The sequence below is a fragment of the Malus sylvestris genome, chromosome 16 (assembly GCF_916048215.2).
Source record: "Malus sylvestris chromosome 16, drMalSylv7.2, whole genome shotgun sequence".
NCBI lineage: Eukaryota > Viridiplantae > Streptophyta > Magnoliopsida > Rosales > Rosaceae > Malus > Malus sylvestris.
In genome coordinates this window covers 27,040,706-27,062,319 of record NC_062275.1, presented here as the reverse complement: position 1 = coordinate 27,062,319, position 21,614 = coordinate 27,040,706, and the positions used below count along the sequence as shown (strand labels likewise).

Below are 21,614 nucleotides of genomic sequence, written 5' to 3'. Positions count from 1 at the left end.
AAAAAAAAAAGGAATCCACATTAATAAAATACTCATATATATATATAAAGGGATAAAGCCAGTTTGGTGAAGCATTTAGAAATGCCAAGAAAGCTCGCATGTCATACTTTAAGTAACTGGATAACTGCCCATAGAAATAGGGTCAAATTCGTAAATATGATATAATTCATAAATTATTTACAAGTTGAAAAACAAAATATCAAAAACAGAATTTATCTACTGCAAACATTGCACCCATCACAAGAATGACAATTATGAACCACTAGATGAAAACACACGCACTTTAAATTCATTGTCATGCCTTAAATTAATCAGCCTATAACTACATCATCACATTCTATCTTTTCACTGTATAGAAAACAAGAAGTAAATAAATAAAAGAAAAATAATACTCCAGATGGACACGAAGCCACAAACTCCCAATAGCAGGTGCAGCAGTTGCAAACTGCAAAGATGGAACTCTCCACAGCAGTTGTAGCGATTGCTAACTGCAGAAACGGAACTGCCATATACCGCATGTTTAAAGTGAGCAACGGTCACTCCACCTCCCCCCCCCCCCCCCGGCAACACATACAAAAAAGGTAAACGAATTCACTTTCTTCTCCTACACAGACCAATCTCATCCGCAAGTTTTTTCGAAGTTTCTTCCAAATTTCCGTCAGATTGCTCTTGTTGTCTAGAATCATCTCAAATTGGTACATATTCCTCTTTCACCGAACTAATTTTCAGTTTACAAAAGGAGATTAAAAAGTGGTAGACAACCAAATATAAGGGGGACATAGAGAGTGTCCTTGTGAACATCAAATTTGTATCCAACTCGATTCTTCGTCTCCGTTTCTATCTCTATCTCTCTCTTCTGAAACTAGATCAAATGCTATTCTACCATTCTCCTCCTTCCCTCGCCTACATTCTTATATGCACACAAATGGTAATTTCAATTATTTGGAGTTAATTTACCTTGCCTAACATTTTACTTCAATTGTTTGGAGTTAATTTCAATTATACTGCACATTTGAGGTTTTTTCTTATTACAACAATGTCTGCTTAATTTCAAAATGGTTTCTTAAACTTTTTGGCAATTGGCATTTGTACGTCACTTTAGGGTTGATCAAGTGCACAGTGATTGCTTAATTTCAATTGATTTTTTTTAGTGTGATTTCTTTTAGCATCCGTTTTCTCTTGGTTGTTTTTACTGCACATTTGGGTTTTTCAATTGCAGGATCATCCACAAATTTCTACAGGAAAGAATTAAGGAGAGATGGTTCAAATAAACAATGAGATTGATAGCTTTATATTGTAAAATACTACTCCTTATCACATGGATTAAGGTGTAAGTTTATGTTGTACTATGTTAGTAAATGTCACATATCTTCTCATTATTTGAAACTTCGATGCATTTCAAGATCCATAGTCTCGAAGGGTTAGGAACATGCTTGCGAAGGTAATGTCAGAGAAGACGGGTAAAGGTACTGGTGTGTGTGAGAGAGTATCCACATCTTAGGCTAACCCTAATACGCCTATATATATGGGTTATTCATGTCAAGTTCACATGATCAAATCAAGTATTGTATAAATAACGAAAAAACCAAAAGATTCTTGATTGCTTTCTATGACAAAAGTTGGAGAAAGTGATTAGGGTACAAAATTTTTTCTGAAGAACAGTGAGAGAAAAAAGTCGAAAAGACAAAGAAGTGGGAGAGAGAAGAAAGTGAAAGAGTCCTACAACATAAATTGGAGGGAATATTTGGGGTGGATAACTGTGGCTTGCCACCAGTTATCCCCATTTTAAAAAAAAAGAAAGAAAACAAAAAAATATCCATTAGATTGATGTATATTAATTAGTGAGAAGTATAATTATGAGAATCCTAAATATAAAAGAATGGGAAAAAATATATATTTAAGACTTGTCACGTGAAGATTTTTTAGTGGATTGTAGTGTCACTTAACAAAGTCTAGTGGTAAGCCAAGCCTCACACAAGTTTTTCTTCTGGATGTACCACATCTATTACTACATCAGTGTTTAAAATATCGATATCGATGAAAATTAATATATAAATCTATATTCATGAAAAATATAAATGAATATATCAATATCAATATCGTTATCAATTGCTTGAAATGATGGAAATTTGCATAAAAACGTGGAAATTCAAACTAAAACTTCACAAAATATCATATCAAACCATACAACATTTATTAATCAAGAATTAATAATTAAATACTACATCACTTGTCCATGTTTTACCCACATAAGACTCAAGGAGATCTTATCCCACTAATCTTTTTTATTTTGTTGATTTTTTTTCTCATCTACAATTCAAATGATCTTCAAATAATACACAATTTAATTCAAACGAGAACAATCTTAAAAAAAAAAAAATTCAATCCAACACATCTGATTAGGTGTTTATATAAATTTATATTAATATAATAGGAGACAATGACTAATATATGAAATAAGTAAATAAAAATATTAAAAGGTTTAAAATTTTAGGTCGGTAATATAGATACGTTCGGAATTTTGAGGGAGGGGAACAAGGATACCCACGTACAGACTTGAAGATGGAGAGATCAAGTTCTGGAAGGCTTTAATTTGGGGTGGATATATCAACTTATTCAAATTTAGCTAAACTTAGAGAAAAATTTGCAAAGGAAAATTTTAAAAGTTTGAATACTACAATGGGTTCGAACTAAATTTTCGTAGTGAATCGATAAATATAATCAATATTCATGAATTTTCCAATATCTCTCCAATAAAAGGGGTGAAGTTTGCATTATACCCCTTCTTTCCATATTGATCCTTGATTTTTTAGATATTGAAACGAAAATATCGAAAATTTCGTCTGTATTTTAAACAGTGCAATAAATTTTAGATTATTTTAGGCTTAAGATGATTTTACCAACTAGTAATACAATATAATGGTATTGTTTTTCACTTGTAAGTGAGAGTTCTCAAGTTTAACTCACATGGATGATGATGACTTATTATATATATTTTGAGTTCGGTACCTAATTAGTGGCTAACTTATTGCATGGCTTAACCCAATCCTCTCTTTCCTAAGAATAGAATATCCCTTTCCTAAGAGTAGAACATCCCTTTCTCCCTTTAGAGTAGATTGTTGTACAAAGATAAAAAGTTTGAGGCGATTTTTAAACTAGACCATGAGATTCCATTTTCTCACATTATTACATGAAATTGTATCAATTTATGTTTAAATTTGTTTGAAACGTCATTGATACAATTCAATACCTTATAGTGTAATATAGGAAGGGTTTTTATCATTAATGGTTCCTGAATTTGACCAAAATCATCAAGATGGTCCAAGAAATTGAAAATCGATCAATTTAGTCTCTAAAAATAGGTGTCACAAATCAATGTGGTTTATCCATCACAATTCTGTGAAAAAAAAAAACTCTATTATTTGATGATGTGGCAAATAAATGGGCTCCACAAGATTTAAAGGCTTGATCACAAGTGATCCCTAAAATTGACCCACATCGTCAAGATAGTCTTTGAAATTGAAAATCGATCAATGTAGTCCCTAAACATAGGTTTTGCAATCAATGTGATCATTCCATCACAATTACGTAAAGAATTTTGTATATGTAGATGTGAGGTTAATAATTTAACAATTAATTTTAAAAGTTTTCAAAATACCTTTTTGTACAGTGAGATTATCTCAAGGTAGAACTTGCCGTTCTCCGCATCACCAAGATTACTCGAAAGCGCCCAACAAGCTCTCCAAAATGAAGGTTATGAGGCTATCTACGACCTAAATGTTGACGGTAATGTTGTATATGTCATCCCCAATCCCTTGGCGACACCAAAGATGTTCTTGATCCTAGTCCAATTCAGTGAAAGATGTCGAAGGGTATAAAGATGGGCGTCTTGAATTTTTATTTTATTTTTTATAGAAGAGATGATGAAGGCTACCATAAATGGTGGTACATGAGTGTGGGTTGGGATTAGAGGTGAATGCGGCACTAGGTTTCTATGTTGACAACTTTTTAAATTAATTATTAAATTAGTAAACCTCTTTCTAATTTGTTTTTAATTTAAATAGACTTGTGTAATCCATTTATGTGTCACATTAATACGTAACATAATTTTTGACAGATTGTGACAGAATGACCATATTAATTTGCGACCCATTTTCAAGGACTATATTGATCGATTTATAATTTCAATGATCATCTTGGTAGTATGGACTTCCATATAAAAAATTTAAAATTCATAGCCTTTTATAAAAGTCACTCTAAACCTAAAAGATTTGAAATGTAGTTAGTCATTCTGTTTATGCTTATTTTCTCATTTTTATCATGGATGGTCATATATGGCAAACACCAACATCTTTTATCATTTTGCTCCTACTCCAACTTTGTAGTGTTGCCTCCTCTTGTACAATGGAATATTCTCTAAATCCTTTTGAAGAAAATATTGGGTTGTGTGTATGAAAACCTAAATACTAGTAGTTAAAGTATGTATAACAAATATTGATAGAGGGGGCTGTTATTGACCAAACTTTTATGACATACCAAACTCGTGTTTAATGCAATGAAGAAACTTCCATCCTTACTAAGCAAGAAATTTTAATGATAATCGAAAAATAATAAAGTAAATACAAATAAACATAATATTATTTTTTTATCAGTAAATAAACATAATAGTCTGACAAGGAAATATACAGTTTTAAAATATTAATGTTTAGAATAAAATTAATGTCCGTTGTAAGTGAGAGATCTAAATAGGTGGCGATTTTTTTTCTCCCGAAAACATATATATGATATTATCCATCTTAAGGGTGGGGTGGGAGAGCAGGCTAATCCTTATGATGGACTAACCATAATAATTTGGAGAGAATACACCTGTGGTGAGAACCGAACCAAAGATCTCTCACTTACAAATAAAGACAAATATCACTAGATCGTAAATCAGTAAATGAACTACTTACTAAAGAAACTATCTATTACAATCACAATGAAAAATGGTAAGATTAAATGTGACAAGTTTATTTTATTGATAGTTTATTTATTTATGTATTCATGTCCTTTTACCTTTCTAAATTCTAATCCTCTCAAAATGAATAATTATTCTCCTCTACTTTCAATATACATTGAATATATAATGAGTATTTTACTTGATATCTCAAATTTGACTTATAAATAAAGAATTCAATTCCTAATTATGGCTACCTACTAAGCAACTTAGCCTAAATCTTCATCATTGTATAAATTAAAAATAGGCCTAATTGGTTAAAAAAAAATGTAAGTTACATTTTAATCCCTCAAGTTTAAGTACAATTGAAACCTTATACAACATCTTTAATACATTTCAATCTCATACAACAACTTGTATTTAATTGCAATTTCATACATCTGTTAATCAAACCATCAGCTTGATCGTTAAAATAATGATGTGACAAATGTCTGTCCCATTATTTTGTTGATATGGCAGTCAATAATATGCCATATTGGATAGAAAAGTAATTTTATTTAGAAATGTTAATCTAAGAAGGAAAAGAAATAAAAATATATAATTTGTTTTCAAATAATAGTGGGCCCACCCCTTACCTCTACACTCATCTTCAACCTCTCTCCGTCTACCCCCTCCCCCACTCAACCCTAGCCACAACCTTTCATCCAGCCACACCTACATCTCCCTCCCCGCCGCCGCCGAGTCATCATCAGTCTGCCCAGCTGTCTTTCCTTTGGATGTGGTGGAGGAGGACAAAACTGATAGGATCATACATGGTAAAAGGGAAATTGCAAGAAAGTAAATGCAGGAAATGGAAAGGGAAATCAAAGGAAATTCATATCTTCATTAATAGTCTATTTACATCATAAAAGGGGTTTAAATACATCCAAAGATAGCTAGGGTTTGAGGTATAGATGGGCCTAATAATATTACCTAAGTAATGGGCCTAATGGATAGTAATGACAATATATGGTCTAATTAGTCATAATCGAAGCCCAATAGCTTAGAGTCGCATCAATCCTTCCCTTTTAACATGAGGCTTGTCCTCAAGCCGCTTAAACTGTGAAAGAAGCATGGGACATTTTAGGAAAGAAAGCAGCCAAGTTTTCAAACCGTGTGCCAGAAACGTCTCAAATATGAACTTAAGGCAGTGCCAACAATTTCCAAAGGGAGCAAAATGGTATAAGTGTGGACCATGCATGTAGCGATCTGAAATAAGAAAGGTCCCAATGTGACATGAAAGAACAACTCCACAATGGATTGCTGCAATTTCACCATGATCACTAATACCCAAAAAAATCACAATGTTTGTTCACATGGTTTTCTGAAACAATGGAAGATAGGATAGGTAGTGCACCAGATTGCATAGCATCATGCAAAAGTAAAGATTGTCATACTCTTTTAGTGTCAAGTAGTCTGATCAAGTGCTTTCTAGTCAAACATGCATTTTATGCAGCTAGTACCCAAGTCTCAGTAATTATGGTCAAGAATAGACAATTTCGAATATTGGCATTCATATTTTGAGGCTCAGTAACTCCCAGGGGGTGGTCAATCCAACTTGTAGCGCTAAAGACAAGGAGATCACTGTTGGTGCTAATAAAAAAATGCTCCAAAAAATTGCAGACCCAATTAGGGACAATAGGGAAAAACAAGGATACCATGGGGAATAAGATTGATTGAAGGCCAATTGTTGTTCAGCAATACACCAAAAAATTTCGAAGAAATCGCCTACTAGTTGAGAAATTCCATGGATGATTGAATGGATTGAATGGCTTGATTGTCCCTTAAGTAGAACAGCGAATCGGCGCAGAGCATCCTATAATTTGCCCTCTTATGCTGCAAAAAAAAGGTGTTAAATCAGCAAGACCCTTCCAATAATCGAAACATTTTGGCACACCATCAAAGGGGTTTGTTCTCTGGTCTACTATAGAGCAAACATGTTTGATCCAAGATGCAGATGAACTATCACTCGTGAGGAACCATATGACAGCAGACTCATTACTCTGGACTGCATAGGTGAATAAGTGAATCAAATAAGCATTTCTATTACACTCTGTTGTTTGACCCCTTGTCCACCTTGTGAAAGTAATGTTTGTATTCCTTCCCCATAAAGAATATTGATCATATTCACCAAAGCTAGACCAATTAGAAGAGTGTTATGATTACATTCATGTTGAATATAATACAATTTCTAGCCATCAGTAATAATTTTCGTGTACACCAGAGAAAACCATCTTCCAAATTCTAGTATGGCTCTCATATTTGCCAAGGTAACTCGCACTTGGGCATGATGACAAAAAAGATCAGCTACAACAAAGTTTCTGCTCAACACTTCACTCCATGTGCAATGACACGAAAACTATATGTTTCTCAACCCATTTGGCAATAAACAAAACATTCACATTCAACCAATAACAAAGGGTGGCAGCAACTTGAGTTATCATCCCCACTGAGACATTATCTAATTCATGCTTATGAAGGTGAAAAAGTAAACCATGAACAAACGTGGTCACTGGAGGCTGAACATGAGTATGAGACATTGAAGTAGTAAGACCAGAAAAATACCTCTCCATTAAATGAACATGAGTTGTTTGAGTCACAGACACGGCTGCCATAAGATCGACATTACGTGTAACATTGAAGTGGCACCATGTTACATATTCCTCACTATCCCAATGCCTGTCAAATGCAGTTCTCAAAACACCTTGATTTTCATAATTGATATAGGTGGCTGCCATTGGATTCATGTACTTAAACATAACTCCTGTGAATGGGAAAAACCTCTGCAACTCAAAAAGATATTCCATCTTCAGCGCACCGTTATGATGCAAGCCAATAAGTTGTGTTATCCAACTTATCCATATGGTAAATATTTCCATGAATTTCTCAACATGCTAAAGGTGCTGGTACAAGGCAATCGATGTAAAAGCATTCTCTATTGACTCACTCATATGAAAAGAAAAAAAAAGAGCAACAAAATTACATATATGTGTTTGTACCATACTTGATCAATCTCGAAACTACTGAGCACCGGTTAACGTTATACCGTCAAGGACTCAGAAGAGTTTCCCTCCAACCAGGATGCTAATCACAGTACGACACGTGTCGACATCAGAAGCCAATCATAGCGCGACACGTGTCAACATCAGAAGCCAATCACAACACGACACATGTCAATGTCAGAATGAAACTAGAAACTCTCTTCTATAAATAGAGATCATTCTCTCACAATATTTCCTAATGTCATTTGTACTAAATCATTCACTAGTACTCACTAAAGGAGAGCTTGAACCTATGTATTTGTGTAAGCCCTTCACAATTAATGAGAACTCCTCTACTCCGTGGACGTAGCCAATCTGGGTGAACCACGTACATCTTGTGTTTGCTTCCCTGTCCCTATCCATTTACATACTTATCCATACTAGTGACCGGAGCAATCTAGCGAAGGTCACAAACTTAACATTTTCTGTTGTACCAAAGTCCTAACTGATTTTGTGCATCAACATTTGGCGCCGTCTGTGGGAACGACACTTATTCCCACTCTCTTCAGCTTTTCCAAGCTGGTTTCCACCATTCATACACTCTCTTTTGACCAAGCATCCATTTCCAACATGGGGAGCGAAGGAAGCCACATCACACAGAATGACACCCCTCTTGCACCTAGTGCGAAGCAACAAAAGAAGGAAGGAAAGAGGGTTGCTCTTCAAGCTAAAGTCGATGAGCTAGAAGCTTAGAACAACAAGATAGCAATGAAGAATGAGGTCCTCCAGGAGCAATATGAGAAGTTCTTTGAGACGTTCCACGAAACTAGGCGTACTCACACACGCGAGCTCGTTGCCCCTATGGACATCAACCATCATCTGGGTGCCCTCCAACACGGAGGGTCACCTCCCTTCGACATGGGTATCTTTGATGAGGAGCGAGCTAATCATCAAAACATTGATCAACATGAGACTTTTCTCAACCCAGATGCTTCGACCCAAAGTAGAAGAAGTGGAGGAAGACGCTTCTTTGCAGAAGGGTTGGAAGGATCGAAAACCGTTTATCGTGACTGCCGAGACTTCCTGAAGCAACGTCGAGAGAATCCCCTCCACACATGCTCGAAGATCAATGGCCTATGGTTTCTGAAAGACTTGATCCCCTCCCACGACCCAGGCCAGCTGCCAATCTAGGGAAGGAACGACATGTCTTAAAGGAACATAAAGGTACATGGGACTCTGAGGTATTCCGACAGACTCGCCCTAGAAGTTTGTACGGCGAGTTCAAGAAAAAACCACACGCCTTTGCTCAAACTTTCTTACTTCCGAGAGGCAATGAAGACTTACGAAAGAAAATTCCAGTGGTACATGACTCCACTCAGGACCCCCTTGTCCTACAGCTCATTGAAGAAGTAAACAAGTTGAAGGCCGAACGTCAGGCCGAGATACCTGACTGGAACCAACCTAGGCCTGACCCTCTCAAAAGAAGGATCCTCGACACCCCCTTCAAGCGATGACAAAACAAAAGCTTGGTTTACAGCTCTTTACTAGAAGGGAGGACCCAATTGAACATCTTAACCTCTTTGAGTCCACCATGGCATATTAGATGCACACCGACGAAGAGCGATGTCTTCTCTTCCTCTTCACCCTCTCTGGCGGAGCTCTAAATTGGTATTGCCGTCTTCCACCTGAGACAGTAGACTCATTTGAGGAATTGAGGAAACTGTTTATCTCTCAACACATCTTCTAGACCGATTACTTGCATTCTGCAGATGACTTGTACACTATTCGCCAGAAGCCGGACGAGTCACTACGAGAGTATGCCGGTCACTTCAGCCATAAGTATTCTCGTTGCGCCGAGGCAGATGACAAGATCGCCTTCAAGGCCTTCACGGCAGGCCTACGTGATTCTTTCTTCAAGTACATGATCATTGCCAACACTTGGAAGACTTACTCTGAGGTGACGGCACAGGCTTACAACCACGCCTCCGCCAAAGCAAGGACATACCAAGGGAACCCCCATATGGTTAACCCCTATCAACAAATGGGAAGTGGCCATTAGACACCCATTGCATCATCTCCTGCTTCATTTAGCTACTTGCTAAGTCACCAAACGTATCTGTCTCTTGGTAAGAGGAAAGATTTTTACTCTCAGCAAGCCCATTACAATAAGAGGGTTAAAAGTTCGTTTCAAGACAACCAGGGGTGAACGTACCGTCGACTATTATGACTATGGGGCCAAGCCTCACTCTTTCAAAGTGGAGGAGTAGGTACTGAAGGAAATGCTATTATAAGAAGGCATACACATTACAAATGTTTTGACTCTCAACCGCTTGAGATCTTTTGTCACACAAGCCATTCGGCAAATATTTAAAGAAGAGGGAATTCAGACAACTTCTTCTGAGTCTTTTGCATTCCTAGCACTGGAACACTTGGTCTACGCTGACCTACCCTTATACTCCGACTCAGAGCTTCAACATGCGTACTTTGACACAAAGTATGTGATACTAAGTGTTACGACCAACCTGGTTCACATATCAAAAGCATGGATCCCTTCATGCATAGCAAAACATTCATAAGCATCACTCATATCAATCAACATAAACATCATACATTCCAACACATCCATACATAAGCCAACTGTGCTTCGAAAGGGTTCAACATACTTTGTGTCTTCAACACTTGCTACAATGTGCCTCGACACCTTGCCCTTATTCTCACCAACCAGGTGATGAAATATGAAGAAGAAACTCATCTTCATGCCACTAACCAGGTGAAGAAGGAACTCATCTTCGTGCCACCAACCAGGTGATGAAATGTACAACCCGTACTCTCCTTCATGCCACCAACCAGGGGATAAAATGTACAACCCGTACTCTAATATCATTTGGCGACTTGCCACTCATGCTACCAACCAAGTGAAGAAGGAACTCATCTTCATGCTACCAATCAGGTGATGAAATGTACAACTAGTACTCTAATATCATTTGGCAACTTGCCACCCATGCCACCAACCAGGTGAAGAAGTAACTCATTTTCATGCCACCAACCAGGTGATGAAATGTACAACCCGTACTTTAATATCATTTGACAACTTGCCATTCATGCCACCAACCAGGTGAAGAAGGAACTCATCCTCGTGCTACCAACCAGGTGATGAAATGTGATGAAAGGTGATGAAGGAACTCACATTCGTACCACCAACCAAGTGATGAAAACAACTCACCATTCATTCCACCTACCAGAAGACGAGTGGTACAACTTGTACATGTGAACTCCTAGCATTCACAAATAATCAAAAACCCTCAAGCTTGACAACTCAACTAGGGGAGCACTTATGCCCAACAAGAGTTATAGTCACTAACAAAGTCTTATTGCAAGCCAACAACAACTTCAGTGCATGGTATATGAAGATGAAGCTATTCAGCCCTCTTGCATCTACTTCAAACATTTCCCCTCTGTAACAATGCAAACATTACAACTCGTAGAAAGCTTCACACACTCTTGATGAAAACAGTGTAAAGCAAAACCAATTTATGGTGCCAACAAGAGCTTTATTAATGGAGGGCAACTACAATTCTCAAAAGCTTCACACACTCTTGATCAAGACAGTGTCAAGCAAAACCAATTTATGGTGCCAACAAGAGCTTCATCAAAGGAGTTCAACCACAATTCTCAAAACCTTCACACACTCTTGATCAAGATAGTGTGAAGCAAAACCAATTTATGGTGCCAACAAGAACTTCATCAATGGAGGGCAACCACAATTCTCAAAAGTTTCACACACTCTTAATCAAGACAGTGTGAAGCAAAACCAATTTATGGTGCCAACAAGAGCTTTATCAATGGAGGGCAACCACAATTCTCAAAAGCTTCACACACTCTTGATCAAGATAGTGTGCAGCAAAACCAATTTATGGTGCCAACAAAAGCTTCATCAAAGGAGTTCAACCACAATTCTCAAAAGCTTCACACACTCTTGATCAAGACAGTATGAAGCAAAACCAATTTATGGTGCCAACAAGAGCTTCATCGAAGGAGTTCAACCACGATTCTCAAAACCTTCACACACTCTTGATCAAGACAGTGTGAAGTAAAACCAATTTATGGTGCCAACAAGAGCTTCATCAATGGAGGGTAACCACAATTCTCAAAAGCTTCACACACTCTTGATCAAGACAGTGTGAAGCAAAACCAATTTATGGTACCAACAAGAGCTTTATCAATGGAGGGTAACCACAATTCTCAAAAGCTTCACACACTCTTGATCAAGACAGTGTGAAGCAAAACCAATTTATGGTGCCAACAAAAGCTTCATCAAAGGAGTTCAACCACAATTCTCAAAACCTTCACACACTCTTGATCAAGATAGTGTGAAGCAAAACCAATTTATGGTGCCAACAAGAGCTTCATCAATGGAGAGCAACCACAATTCTCAAAAGCTTCACCCACTCTTGATCAAGACAGTGTGAAGCAAAACCAATTTATGGTGCCAACAAGAGCTTTATCAATGGAGGGCAACCACAATTCTCAAAAGCTTCGCACACTCTTGATCAAGACAGTGTGAAGCAAAACCAATTTATGGTGCCAACAAAAGCTTCATCAAAGGAGTTCAACCACAATTCTCAAAAGCTTCACACACTCTTGATCAAGACAGTGTGAAGCAAAACCAATTTATGGTGCCAACATTAGCTTCATCAAAGGAGTTCAACCACAATTCTCAAAAGCTTCACACACTCTTGATCAATACAGTGTGAAGCAAAACCAATTTATGGTGCCAACAAAAGCTTCATCAATGGGGGACAACTACAATTCTCAAACCTTCGAAGCAAATTCAAGACTGTTCGAAGCAAATTCAATTTATATGGTTCATCCAAAGCTTCGACTACTACAAGATATGGCTTGTATCACAATCTCTTGCTCAATAGTGTGGAAGCAAAATTTGTATATGTTGTCTCTCCCACATTTTCAAATTTCTAGTTTCCCAAAAAAACAAAAAAGAAAAGAAAAGGAAATTCAACAAAGTTTCATCAATGGAGGACAACTACAAATTCTCAAAAGCTTCACACTATCTTGATCAAGATAGTGTGAAGCAAAATCAATTTGTGGTACCCAACAAAGCTTCACCACAAAAGCTTCACCAACAAAAGCTTCATCAATGGAGTACAACTACAAATTCTCAAAAGCTTCACACTATCTTGATCAAGATAGTGTGAAGCAAAATCAATTCATGGTACCCAACAAAAGCTTAACCCATAAAAGCTTCACCAACAAAAACTTCAACTCCAAAGCTTCACCAACAAAAGCTTCATCAATAGAGGACAACTACAAATTCTCAAAAGCTTCACACTATCTTAATCAAGATAGTGTGAAGCAAAATCAATTCATGGTACCCAACAAAAGCTTCAACTCCAAAGCTTCACCTACAAAAGCTTCACCCATAATAGCTTCACCTACAAAAGCTTCACCCATAAAAGCTTCACCAACAAAAGTTTCACCCACCATAAAAACTTCACCCACAAAGCTTCACCCACCACAAAAGCTTCACCCATAAACGCTTCACCAACAAAAGCTTCACCTACAAAAGCTTCCCCTAGCACAAAGGCTTCACCCACAAAAGCTTCACCCATAAAAGCTTCACCAACAAAAGCTTCACCCACAAAAGCTTCCCCCACCATAAAAGCTTCACCCACAAAAGCTTCACCCACCACAAAAGTTTCACCCACAAAAGCTTCACGTACAAAGCTTCAACACAAAAGCTTCACCTACAAAAGCTTCACACTATCTTGATCAAGATATTGTGAAGCAACATCAATTCATGGTACCCAACAAAGCTTCAACCTTAAAGCTTCACCTACAAAGCTTCAACACCAAAGCTTCAACCTTAAAGCTTCACCTACAAAGCTTCAACACCAAAGCTTCATATAAAAAGCTTTAAAATATATATATATTAATTTTTTTTCGGAAATTCGAAAATTCAAAAATTCAAAAATTCGAAAATTGAAAAATTGAAAATTTCGAAATTTCGAAAAAAAAAAAAAAAAATTGCCTAGGCCTCCTCTTCTTTGGGCCTAACAACTTTCATAACAAATATATATGAAGAAGGAGTTTTGGGCTACCACTTAGAAAAGAAATGCCTCATTCGTCAACTCCCTCGACTGGGGACATGAGGGACTTCTACCATATGTTACTGCACCTTGATACTTGGAAGTATCACGACCACTCAGTGACTTGGATTTTTCAAGTCTTCAAACGAGAAGTTTTTCTCACTCGGAAAATTAAGGGAGCACTACCTCAACCTACATGCTTCATTCACAAAGCTTCAATATACAAGCTTCAACAAAAGGAAAAATTCAAAGAACTTAGTGAAGAAGGCATTGGTGTATTTAACACAATACGTTGAAATGAAGCAAAGCTTGTTTATTGATATCTTCGATATGTTACAAATATGTACATTTACATGAATCAAAATAAACAAACAAAAATGAGCCTTCACAAAGGTTGCTCAGGAGAAGTCCTAGTAGTCGACAGAGCCCCAGAAAGAGGAGGCACCAGAGGGTGATTATTCGGAGCCTCAGTACTAGGCAAAACCCTAGAAGGAGGAGGCACCGAAGGTCGATCATTTGGAGTTTCATTACGCAATACAGCCCCAGAAGACGAAGGCAATAAATGCCTTTGGAACAAACCCACAAACCTTTGATGATCAAGTAAAATCTGACCATCAGATTCTTGCAGCTGGTCGAGCTTCCTCTTCATGTTTGTAGCATAGTCATGTGCGAGCCTGTGCAACTATTTATTCTCATGCTTGAGCCCTCTGATTTCATGTTTGAGACTTATCAATTCAGCTGCCAATGATTCAACTTGGCGGGTTCGAGCAAATAGGCGTTGGGCCATATTAGACACAGAACCTGTACACTGAACACTGAGAGCCAGAGAATCCTTAACAGCCAACTCATCAGACCGTTTGGAAAGTAGTATGTTATCTTTAGGAGTGAGAAGGTTCTTAGCCACCACCGCAGCGGTCATATCATTCTTCATCACAGAGTCCCCAACGGTAAGAGGACTAGTATGAGATAAGAAAGATGGGCACCATATGTTGTCTTGAGAAGGCATGGCTGCCTCTTCGCCAAAGTTCAAGTCAAAACGACGGTCGGATGGGCCAGACATTCTTAGAAATGATGAAGGAGAAATGAGGTGCAATAAATCTCTGAAGTAAGGGGAAAATTTCTACAAGCAATAACTTTCTTAATGTACTTCTACACACAATTGGTGCCCTTATAAAAGAAAGGGCAACAGGGCCGTTGGTTCAAAAATCAAAGAGGCACCACTCTCCGAATTCAGAAGAGGCACCACTTTCCACCTACAACATCATCTCCTTGGGTACCACAGATAACTTTGCCAAAGATCTCTGACAAAGTTTAGACACATAAATTTTGAAGGTCCAGCTACCCTACTATTACCCACAAGGGTAAAGGAACAGCACCACTGCTTAATAACTAGAAGGTCCCAATGTGTGTCAACCTCCGTGCTCCATGGCAAGGCAGACTGGCAAAAATGCCCAACCTTTACTCACATTCGAGAAAACACTCCCAACAAGATTGCTTGCTCAAAAATCAAAGAGGCACAGCTCTCCAAATCTCGAGAGCCAGACTCCCAATAGGATTACTTTCTCAAAAATCGAAGAGACATTACTCTCCGAATTTCGAGAGCCAGACTCCCAACAGAATTACTTTCTCAAAAATCGAAGAGACACTGCTTTCTGAATCTCAAGAGTCAGACTCCCAACAAGATTGCTTTCTCAAAAATCGAAGAGGCACCGTTCTCCGAATCTCGAGAGCCAGACTCCCAACAAGATTACGTGCTCAAAAATCGAAGAGGCACCGCCCTCTGAATCTCGAGAGCTAGACTCCCAACAGGATTACTTTCTCAAAAATCGAAAAGACACTGCTCTCCGAATCTCAAGAGTCAGACTCCCAACATGATTGCTTTCTCAAAAATCGAAGAAGCACCGTTATCTGAATCTCGGGAGCCAGATCCCCGATATGATTGCTTGTTTGAAAACCGAAGAGGCACCGCTCTCCGAACTTCGAGAGCCAGATTTCCTCGGATAAAGCTTGTCTGCAATCTTCACATGCAACATCAGCTTTCCAGATACCACAGACCACTTTTTCAAAGTGCTCCGACAAAGTTAAAACACGTGAAGCTTGCAGCTCCCACTACATTGCTATGACCAAGAAGGGTAAAAGAATAGCACTACTACTTGTTGTTAGGGAGACTCCTATATATGTTGACCTCCATCATTCACAGCAAGGCAGACCTGCAAATAAAAAAAATGCTCAACTTTTCTTCACATCTGAGAGGGCACTCTCAGCAAAGTCTCTCGAAATACTCAGCTTCTTTTCCTCCCGATAATACCTCTGCAAATGAGCCACACCAGATCAAGAGTATCTCATATCATCAGGGTTAAAAGTAAGAGTATCCCATATCATGCTGTTTCCCTGTCTTTTCCTTTGGCCTTGTTCTTACCTGCAAGACAAGGAGAAAGAAAACAATCAGTCAGCACTTGGAATCAAGCTTCCAGTCAGGAACTGACTGCCTGGAACACTTTACTTGATTACTTACCTGGCATTGCTCTCGAGTACTCATCTTCAACATCTTATGCTTCCAGAGAAGATACCACATCTGCCTGAGGAACAGATAGGGCAAGTGAGAATGATACAAGGAAGCATATGGAGACAAGCATAGCAGAGCGCGTGCCGATACATCCACTACTTTGTCAACAACAAAAGTATCCCATATCATCAGGGTCGAACGTACTCTAGATTTGATGGATTTGTTTTGACCTTCAATATCTTGAGTCAACCTTATACTCTAGAGGAAACCAGAAAACCCTCTAGCCCAGTTCAAGAATAAGCCTGTGGAAAGTTACTTCTTCAAAAGCAAAAGTATCTCATATCATCTCTTCTCCATTTGCTTCTCCATATCCTTGTTGCTGTTTACGACACAAGGAGAAGAAGAACAATAAACCGAAAAAAGAAGTCGAACCTCCAATCCAGGTCGCTTGCTTGGAAGTCTGATTGCTTACCTTGTCTGTTACCTCATTCGGCAAATCTCCTAGATCGGTAACTTGGGGGACTTCTACTATAGGGTTTGTATGGCACTTGACCAAGCCTGAAACTACAAGTAAGCTTCAAGTGAAATTGATAAATTACCTTGTGCATTTTCATCGGTTAAAAATATTGATAGGAGCATATTTATGTGACTGAGTTAGGTTGTTCCCATACATTTATGTTGTTATTTCTTAGTTAATTATGTATTTTAAGCTATTTTCCTGTGTTTGTAGGTCTATAGGCCTTATAAAGCAATAAGATGCATTTTGGTGCATTTTGAAGCAGTTTTGGGCTTAGAATGAATATCACATGCATGGAGCAAGGTGGATGGACGAAATTGAAGACTAAAAAGGCTAGGAATGTGTTAAAGAGAAAGAAGAATTAATGTAAAAAGGACAAAGAGCTCAGCCCCAAAGGGGTGTCACTCCACCATTCACCTTTCCATCCTATGCCGTGCATCATCATTCATGTTCCCTTTATTGACTCATTTGTTGCATCATTCCACTTCCTTTCCTTTGTCTACCATGTGCACAATATCCTTTCACCTCCTTGCACTCATTGATTCACCACTTACTCACCTTTCCACCTATGCCATGCATAATCACCCTTGTCCCCTCCATCACTTCAGATTTCATGCATCATTACATTGAATCATTACACTCAATTGCTACACCATTCCTTGTTCCCTCCATCATTTCAGATTTCATGCATCATTTCACTCAATTGCTACACCACTCCATGTTCCCCTCCATTGCCATGCACTTCCTCTATAAAAGGAAGTGTGTGTAACATAAATTGAGTTCATACTTTGTTAGATCATTCACTCCCATTTCAACATAACCTTCATCCAAACACATCCATTCATGTTCACATCCATTCCTCTATACAAACAAACCTTCAAACACTCACCAACACCTTGTGCCGTAGCAAAGGAATGGAAGGAAAGTGCTTGGACGTGCTTGCTGTCCAACTTGGATCGTTGGAGTGTTTAGGTTTTTTCTTTCTTTTGTTTCTAATGTTTAAATTCATTTCATTTCGTTTTGTTGTAAATATGAGTGGCTAAACCCCTCTTGGCTAGGGGTGATTTCAAAGCCATGATTATGCGTGCAATATAATTTGATAAATTCCAGTTATGAACTCTTGAATCGTGAATACAATTGGCTTAACTATTTGATTGATAACTTATTTGTATTTGTTAATTAAGGGTCGACACTTAATTGGCATGCCTAAATCCGTTGCTAGAATATAAGGAAGTTTCACATAATCGTTACAAACTTATATTCACATGTAGTGAAGGTCGCTTATAAACGATCGCGTTAAGTTCAATTCCTAGCATGAGTGACATGATGTCATAGTTGCAAGTGCTTTGTCAATGCTTATGATTTTCATTAAACGTAATGATCTTTGATTGTATCTCTATTATGATGTCATGTAGGGAACTTTAGAAGAATGTTTTGGGTTGTCGAATGATGTCATCCAATCCAATAAAACAAGGAAAATCTAAGAGTTAACTAGTGATGTCACGGTTAATTTGGAGTATTGTTGTTCATAATTCAATGAAGTAGTAACTGGAAATCGAGTTGTTTGCATACATATCATGTGTGGAGAAAAAGCCTCTAGCTATCCCATCCATCATCTTATTTCTCAAATTTATTTTACAATCTGTCTAGTTTTTCATACTTGTTTGTTTGTTTCAACTTCGTCCAAAACTCAATCCCCCTTTACTTTAGTGTGTCTAATTAGTTAGAATCTATTTTAATTTGTGTTTTTAAATGTTTTGATGCAAGTAAAAGTCAATTTTCGTCCAAAGTCATTCCTAGTGTCTAGTTTAAGTTTATTTAGTTGTTTTAAGTTGTTTTGAGTATTTTAAGTTTGCTTTGAGTCTTGTGAGTCTTGTTAAGTGTTTTTAAATTTAGTTTTATGTTTTTGAGTCAGTTTAGAGGTTATTAGCAAGCCCTCCTAATCCCTGGTCCAGAACGATCCCTACTTATACTTGTACTACAATTGTCAAAAGAGGGTTATATTTGTGTGTTATGATAATTTTCGCATCAAGTTTTTGGCGCCGTTGCTGGGGATTAGCAGTTGTTAATCCCTTGTTATTTCTTTTTGTTTATTTTCGTGTCTTTTGTTTTTAGTTATTGACTTTGTTTCTGTTTGTGTTTTTTTTTTTTTTTTTACTTTTGATATTTGATTTAGTTTTGTTTCCTTGATTTCAGGTACTAAAGAAGTAAGACATGGATTTTGCTACCATTCAAGCTCAATTGGCAGAACTTACTTCTCAATTGTCACAATATGCCGAAAGGACCAGTGTGTCTTATGGGCAAAGATATCTAACTCAGCAATATTCTCAATTTGCTGCGAATGAAGATGCTTGGGGTTATCAAGGCCATAGCCAATCATGGGACAACATGTTTTCCAACGCTTACAATTCGGATTGGAGAGATTATTCAGATTACATAGAACCTCAACAATTCCAATAAGATGGATATTGGCAACAAGAAAATGAGTTCCATTCAAGACCTATACAGCCATCACAACCTCATATACAATATGCTCAATCAAACTCAGGTTCGTCAATAGATTATGATCGAATTTTTGATGAAATAAATTCTTTGGTGCAGGGCTCACAAAATCAAACCAAGGAGGCTCAACAAGATGGATATTGGCAGCAATCTGAGGAGTTTTATTTAACACCTATGCAGCCACCACAGCTTCCCCTACAACAATTCCAATCAAATTCAAGTATGTCCACGGATAGTGATCAAAATTTTCAATTACTAACCTCTTTGGTGCAGGGGCAGCAAAATCAAAATAAAACAATGCTAAGGAGATGAGCGAATTGAAAAATCAACTTGGAGAGATTATAGAGTTCACGACACAAATTTAAGAGCAAAGTGAACTCTCCAACTCAACTATTGAAAATTTGAAGGAAGATTTTGAAATCCATGATGCTATCACTTTGGGAAGTGCTATGGAGGTTGGAGGTGAACCCAAGACATCTAAACCAAGCCAAAACATGGATGAATAGTTGATGCTCGAAGAAGAGGAGAATAACAAAGCCACGGCAAGGGAAGAACCACCCTTGCCGCAGCCCTATATGCCCTCTATGCCGTCCACTACAACCAAGAACCAAGGTAAGCTTAAATTCAATTCGTCTTGACCCCGTTTCACCAAATGTCCTTATTCCTTGTAGGATCAAGCAATCCAAGGAAGAAGAGGGTGAGAAAGGCATATTCGAAACCTTTCCAAAGAATCAAGAGCAAGAAATGGATGGGGAATGTCTAGAATTCATCAAAGAAGATACACTTGATGCGAAAAATCCCAAAGAAGTTGTATTTTATGACACGGGACAAGTCATAACTCTGAAAACACCAAATCTGGCCAAGTCCCATATCCCTGCAACCTTCAAAGATATGGTGTTCGTAATTGAGTTTATGTCGAAGCAAGCAAGTAAGCCATCTTCTCCAACTTCAATTTTATTTTATACTAACTTGCTGATTTTGATGATTCAGGCACCTACACTAGAATTTAAACCATTGCCGAATCATGTCAAGTATCACTTTCCATTCAAGGATCAATTCCATGCTATAGGCCCTATCCAAGCTTAGAAGGAAGTTTCGTCCTGCTGGAAAACGTTAAAGCGAGCACTTTTTGGGAGGCAACCCATGTATTAAAAAAAAGGAAGATCTTTGAATCGCTCCATAATCAGTTTTGCGTTTCTAAAAACCTTCCATTTTCTGCAGTTTTATTTTGCCATGATTGTCATTTTTATTTGTTGCTTGTTTAATTATTTTTGGTGTGAGTTTATTTTTGAAACATTGACAGATATGCAAGGTATTTTTACATTCATTTTCATGAAAAAAAAAGGAACATTAAGCAGAAAATACAAGAGGAAGTCTTCACAAAGGCTGCTTAGAAGAAGTCTTAGTAGTCGGCGGAGCCCCAGAAGGAGGAGGCATCAAAGGTTGATCATTTAGAGCTTCATTACGCGGTACAACCCTAGAAGACAAAGGAAAATGTTGTTGGAATAAACCCACAAACCTTTGATGATCAAGTAAAATCTGACTATCAGATTCCTGCATTTGGTCAATCTTCCTCTTCATGTTTATAGCATAGTTATGTGCGTGCTTGTGCAACTGTTTATTCTCATGGTTAAGCCCTCTACTCTCCTATTTGAGACTCATCACTTCAGCCGCCAACGATTCAACTTAACGGGTTCGAGCAAATAGGCGATGTGCCATATTAGACACAAAACCTGCACACTGCACACTAAGAGCTAGAGAATCCTTAACAACCAACTCATCAGACCATTTGGAAAGTAGTCTGTTATCTTTGGGAGTGACAAGGTTCTGGGCCACCACCGCAGCGGTCATATCATTCTTCATCACCGAATCCCCAACGATAAGAGGACCAATAGGGGATATGAAGGATGGGCGCCATATGTTGTCTGGAGAAGGCATGGATGCTTATTCACTAAGGTTCAAGTCAAAACGACGGTCGGAAGAGCCAGACATTTTCAAAGGTGTTGAAGAAAGAAGAGGTCGGACAAAT

The 21,614-nt window shown here is 37.9% G+C and overlaps 1 long non-coding RNA gene across 1 annotated transcript; it reads left to right on the top strand.

Annotated features, from left to right (window-relative positions):
- The first annotated feature begins 379 nt into the window (after positions 1-379).
- LOC126607183 (uncharacterized) lies at positions 380-1,404 on the top strand. Its single transcript, XR_007617523.1, has 2 exons — positions 380-581; positions 1,220-1,404. It is a non-coding gene; the product is annotated as an uncharacterized LOC126607183 (long non-coding RNA).
- Positions 1,405-21,614: the final 20,210 nt, after the last annotated feature.